The sequence below is a fragment of the Tribolium madens genome, unplaced genomic scaffold (assembly GCF_015345945.1).
Source record: "Tribolium madens isolate multiple individuals breed KSU strain unplaced genomic scaffold, Tmad_KSU_1.1 Scaffold_2;HRSCAF=44;Tcas5.2_LGX, whole genome shotgun sequence".
Lineage (NCBI taxonomy): Eukaryota > Metazoa > Arthropoda > Insecta > Coleoptera > Tenebrionidae > Tribolium > Tribolium madens.
This window is the reverse complement of record NW_025400995.1, coordinates 2,097,820-2,104,231: the sequence shown is the minus strand read 5'-3', so window position 1 is coordinate 2,104,231 and position 6,412 is coordinate 2,097,820. Positions and strand designations below refer to the sequence as shown.

General features: G+C 27.8%; 1 protein-coding gene across 2 annotated transcripts in view; it reads left to right on the top strand.

Annotated features, from left to right (window-relative positions):
* LOC123006792 (bone morphogenetic protein 6) overlaps positions 1-6,412 on the top strand; it is a 17,801-nt gene continuing 11,389 nt past the window's right edge. Inside the window, exon 1 of one of the 2 annotated variants that reach the window (XM_044401567.1) lies at positions 1-180. The gene's annotated coding sequence lies outside the window, so the exon portion shown is untranslated. Of the gene's footprint in view, positions 185-6,412 lie in introns of both variants that reach the window. The other variant, XM_044401566.1, reaches the window with a different exon arrangement.

The following is a 6,412-nucleotide window of genomic DNA, read 5'->3' as shown; positions in this document are numbered from 1 at the left end:
CTTGTTAAAATAGTAGTAGTGAGGCAAATTTGAACACTTTTTCCCTTTACTTTGCAGTTTCTTTGTTATTTTAAGAAATATTTCATATTATGAAGTTAGAAAATTCTTTTAATAGGTAGTTGCAGAAGTTCAAAAATGACATAACCTCATTTGCGATAAGAAGAAAATACTTCCCATAAGGTAGGTAAGTAATTAATTATTGTAGGTAATAGTGAATTAACAAAAATAGTAGTTGTGAATTACGACATGTTACGTCTGGGGGAACATCTCCATTAGGTATTTTGGGTAATAAATGTTTGTAGTGAAAAAAATGTTATATAAAACACGGTGGAGAAGATTTTTATAGCCTCGCATTTATTATTTCCATGAAAAATCTCTTCTCTACCTTGTGATATAATGTGATATAATATACTATTCTTATTTCACACCTGTCACTGCTTTAAGCAGTTTTTTTGTGATTCACGTGTAAAAATTAGAAATTTCAGCTTGTGGTGTCATAAATCATGTTATAAAATAGATAAATATATTTGTTGTAGAGTAGATATGCTAATGAGGCGTCAATCATGTTGGAAGTATTGCATTTCAATGCACTTGAAATGAATTTCGAAAAAATTTCAACATCGTTTAAATCATGCGCTTGCCATAAATAAACCGACCCTAATAGTTTTTCCGTAAATATATCTGGATATCGTTCAGTTAAACCCAGTTTAAGCTTCGACGATTTGATGACTCCAATCGAAGGAATTTGCTGTACTGTATGAACCATAATACAGGGTGGAATTAAATTGGACGTTGTACCTGATGTTTGAATTGAAAGTTGGTTCAAAGAACGGTCTTTGGAGTCAAACACATGATTCATCTTCTACAAATAGATTAGTAAATTAATTGATATGGAAGTGTATGGAACCCCCCAAGCTAACCTTTAAATTCTTCGTATTCGAAGTGATCTATAAATATGGGAGTTAGACCGGATTTTCAATTTTGAATTGAGTTATCATTATCAATGTTGTTAAAACTAATAGAGGCTGAGTCACGTAAAATTAAATTTGAAACCGGTCAAGTGTCGCACAATTATGATACCTTTGTGGAGGTCAGTTATTTAAAATTAGTCCCAAGTGGTAAATTTAGTCCACATGTAGGTGTACCTACCTTTTATACGCAAAAACATATCGATTGAAATAAAATTTAATTAAACGTTCGTCCTAGCCCTAACTTTTAAAATATTCATAGATAAAAGTCACAAACTGGTTCTGTGAAAAGCAAACGTTTTGTGGGTGGTGAATAGGAAAATAGCGTTATTATTAATGATTAGTGGTTTGTTTCTGGAAAGTGTGAATTGTAGTTCGTTTCCAGAGAAAAGGGGTAATTCACTTCGCACCCCTGTCAGGTGATAGCTAACATTAAACGACTTAGTCAGACCTCTTGTTCTCGGAAATGAGCCTACTAAGATATTGATTGTGGGCAAACAGAATGACAATGACGGAATCTGGACGTTGCCACCCTTTCTCAATAAATATTTGACACGCATTTTTATAGGGGGAGCGATAATTTTCCCCAACACCAGTGGCGGCCGCTAACTAAAATTAGTTGTACAAATTTTTGGAGTTTAACCAAAATTGGAATTAATCTTTGGTTTGTTTAGAATTATTGAATTCTTCTTGAAATTATCGGAGATAATTTCTTTTCAAAATTACATTGAACTGTTGGAAATTCATTTAGAATTATACAAATTAGTCAGAAAAAAAAATTACGATGGATTATTACTGGATTTTGGGTAGAATTTTTTTGGAATTGGAATTGGTTGTACACATTTTCTTCAAGTTAACGGCCTCTATTTTTTAAGTTAAGTTTTAAGTTAACGCTTTCTTTATTTTTTAATATCGGGTGAAGCAAGTATTATCGGCATAATTTCTATCATTTTTACCACCTGGTTAGCGAAGAAACATAAAAATTGCAACTACATATGTAGACAACAAAATTGAAATTTTTTTCAGTTTATGAAAATTTCTGCCCGTTTTTAATCAAATTTAAGTTTTTTTGTGAATCACAACATTTTTTTGAAAAGTGAAAGTCAATTAATTTTATATTGAGTTTGATTTTGTTACTACTTTATTACATATTGCTGAAATAGTGACTAAGATTTTTTTTCTAGGACTATTATGGAATAACAATCTTCTTTGTTAATTTTTAATTACAGAATACTCATATTGTGCAAAAATATTTAGTGTTAGAATGGTCACATCATGATTTTTTATTATAGAATAAGTACTCGTATACTATTCTACAACAATATACACTTTTTAAAAACTGTCAAAATAAATAAAAAGTTTAATAAATTTCAATTTGATGTATAAGATTTTAAAATATGGAGTATATTGAAATTGTCAAAATTTTTAAGAATAGTATAAAAAATAAGTACATAAAAAAACAGAATAGTAGGTATAGTTTTGGAACGTAAAAATTTGAACATTACTTTTTTAAGTTTGTTTAAGTTAATTAGATAGTAACTTAAGAACGTAAACGTAAGTACGTAATCACGGAACTAGTTTTGAAACTTAAAGGAACTAAAACATGCTTGAACAAAGTTTCAAAAATCTTATTTTTGTACCATCATGAAAAAACTTAAACTTTTTATATTGAAATTAATACGCAAAATTAGTCATTTGTTGTGCACAGGACAATTTTCTTAGATACAAAATTAAAAGTGCTGAAAATCGATTTCACAAAATTTTGCCAAGAACCAAAAAAATTAAAAACTTTAAAATTCAGAAAAGAAGTTTTAAAACGTTGTAGATACGCAAAAAATAAGTTTTTTAATTTTTTTTATGTATGAATATATTGGATTAGAACAAAAAGACTGCGCGCGGCGTGGTGGCTTAGTGATATAACCCCGGTAAAGTCAGCAATATTTCTCTAATTTAAATGAAAACACAATGCAAATGTTCAAATGTGCACATGTTCTAATAAGTATAATAAGAGAAAGAGGGAGCGCCTAAGAGCAAATAAGAAAAAGAGAGAGAGAGAGAATAACGCATATGAACAAAAAAGAGAGCAAAGCATAAGAAAGAGAAAGAGTATAAGATAAAAAAGCAAAAGAGCTTGTCTATCGTTATCTCAATTTTTTTAATTTTTCTGAAGAAAATTCAAAAAGATGTCAAAAAAGTGCTTTAAAACATGTTACATATTCTAATAGATATAATGTTAATTGAATTTTTGTTTTTTACCTTCATTCAATCTCTTCCTTTTACCATCTTCTATTTTTAGTGCTTCCAAATTTCCCAACAAAACTTTTTTAAAGCGAAGGTAACTTAGCGTAAACGTAAGTGTAATATTAGAATAAAAACTAGTGACTTATGTGACTCTATCTTAATAACATAATGTCGCAAACGTAAACGTAACATGTAAGTTGTTTTAATTTTCACTATTATGCAATATTTAAGGACGTAAATATAATTGGTAATAGTAAACGTAATCACGGAAGATGATAAACTTAATAGCATCTAGCAATAACATTGTATACAAAAATGTAAATGTAAAAGGAAAAAAAATGTTTTTTAAGTTAACGTAACATAACGTAAGTATAATGTTAGAATGATTTTATAAAACGCAAACGAAAAAAATGTAAGTTGTTTTAATTTTCACTTGTAGATGTGGTACCAAAATAAATAAAAACTAAACAATAAAAATATCTTTAGCATGTTAAATTAGTTACGGCTTGATCTAAATGGCATCAATTCACAGTTATATCTATTTAAGAAGTTATGGGAGCATTTTTTAGGTAAATGAGTGTTTTACAAAAAGCAGTGAAATGAGGTTTGGGAAAACCGTGTTCAGTTTTAGTACAAATGTTCTTTTAATGGAAGAGAAATAAAAATTGATCCAACGTAAGCAACTCCCTTATGCTCACATTAAGTTTTATTTTTGAAAAACAACAAAAAACAAAACCCAATTTGGTCTGAAAATCATAGTCTGAGCGTCCTGTGATTTTTAATTTCAGTTGGCAACATTAAGTACATATCAGACTAGTCAATTTTTATACCGGGTGACTGTAAATGATTGTGATTTTTTACCTCAAGTTGGTGTCAATTTTAAGATTTTTTTGGCATAGGCATTATTCCTCAAAATTGCAGTGAAACAAGTCAAATATTTTTTTCGACTTAGTCTATTTTTTACGAAAATGTCTTACTTTAAAAATTTAGTTGGGATAAATGCAACGAATCGTAAAATTTTATATTCTATGTGGTTTTTGCTCACTTTTCAATGAAAATTTAAATGTTTTTTGATAGATTTTGCTGGATCGAAACTAGAAATTGCGAAATTATTAGTCTTTTTCATTTGATTTTGATTATTTTAACATCGTATTTTTTTTGATATTTTTTTAAATGAAAAAAAAAATTGCCAGATCTGCTTGTAAATCTGTAAGTTTTTAAGGAAAATTTGTCTGTTTTTTTTTTAATTCTGTGTTATTTTCATTAGTTTCTAGCCCATTTAAATACAAAAAATACCTTTTTGGCTATTTCGTGTCCTTTTTTGCTTATGTATGAATGAAAATCTGACGTTTTAATAAGATTTTGCTAAATCATTTCAAAGAAATACAAAATTGGGCGCAAAACATGTTGTTTTTCAAAATGTTTTACTTTCCTTAATATCTTAAAGGTCCAGGTCTCCCCTAAGTGATTAGATTTTTTTCATTTGATTTTCATTATTTTTACATCGTATTTTTTAATATTTTTTTAAATGGAAGCAAGAAAATGCCAAATCTGCTTGCAAATCTGTTATTTTTTAAGGAAAATTTGTCTGTGTTTTAAATTTTGTGTTATTTTCATTAGTTTCAAGCCCATTTATCTACAAAAAATATCTTTTCCGACTATTTCGAGTGGTTTTTTGCTTATGTATTAATGAAAATTTAACGTTTTAATAAGATTTTGCTGAATCATTTCAAAGGAATCCAAAATTGGGCGCAGAACATGTTCTTTTTTAAAATGTTTTACTTTCCTTAATATCTTGGAGGTCCAGGTATCCTCCAAGTGATTAGTTTTTTTTCATTTGATTTTGATTATTTTTACATCGTATTTTTGATATTTTTTTTTTAAATGGAAACAAGAAATTGCTTGCAAATATGTTATTTTTTAAAGAAAATTTGTCTGTTTTCTTAATTTTATGTTAGTTTCAAGCCCATTTATCTACAACAAATATATCTTTTCTCCTATTTCGTGTGGTTTTTTGCTTTTGTATTAATGAAAATCTAACGTTTTAATAAGATTTTGCTGAATCATTTTAAAGAAATCCAAGTGAGTGCAAAATATGTTGTTTTTCAAAAATGTTTTACTTTTCTTAATATCTTAGAAGTCCAGGTCTCCCCTAAGTGATTAGTTTTTTTTTCATTTGATTTTGATTATTTTTACATTGTATTTTTAATATTTTTTTAAATGGAAACAACAAAATGCCAGATCTGCTTGCAAATCTGTTATTTTTTAAGAAAAATTTGTCGGTTTTTTTAAATGTTGTGTTATTTTCATTAGTTTTAAGCCCATTTACCTACAAAAAATACCTTTTTGGCTATTTGGTGTCGTTTTTTGCTTATGTATTAATGAAAATCTAACGTTTTAATGAATCATTTCAAAGAAATCCAAAATTGAGCGAAAAACATGTTGTTTTTCAAAATGTTTTACTTTCCCTAATATCTTAGAGGTCCAGGTCTCCCCTAAGTGATATTTTTTTTTCATTTGATTTTGATTATTTTTACATCGTATTTTTTAATATTTTTTTAAATGGAAACAAGAAAATGCCAGATCTGGTTACAAATCTGTTATTTTTTAAGGAAAATTTGTCTGTTTTTTAAATATTGTGTTATTTTCATTACTTTTAAGTCCATTTATCTACAAAAATACCTTTTCGGCTATTTCGTGTCGTCTTTTGCTTATGTATTAATGAAAATCTAACGTTTAAATAAGATTTTGCTGAATCATTTCAAAGAAACCCAAAATTGGGCGCAAAACATGTTGTTTTTCAAAAATGTTTTACTTTCCTTAATATCTTAGAGGTCCAGGTCTCCCCTAAGTGATTGGTTTTTTTTCATTTGATTTTGATTATTTTTACATCGTATTTTTTAATATTTTTTTAAATGGAAACAAAAAAATGCCAGATCTGTTTGCAAATCTGTTATTTTTTAAGAAAAATTTGTCTGTTTTTAAAATTTTGTGTTATTTTTATTAGTTTCAAGCCCATTTATCTACAAAAAACACTTTTTCGGCTATTTCGTGTCGTTTTTTGCTTATGTATTAATGAAAATCTAACGTTTTAATGAATCATTTCAAAGAAATCCAAAATTGGYCGCAAAACATGTTGTTTTTCAAATTGTTTTTTACTTTCCCTAATATCTTAGAGGTCRAGGTCTCCCCTAAGTGATTAG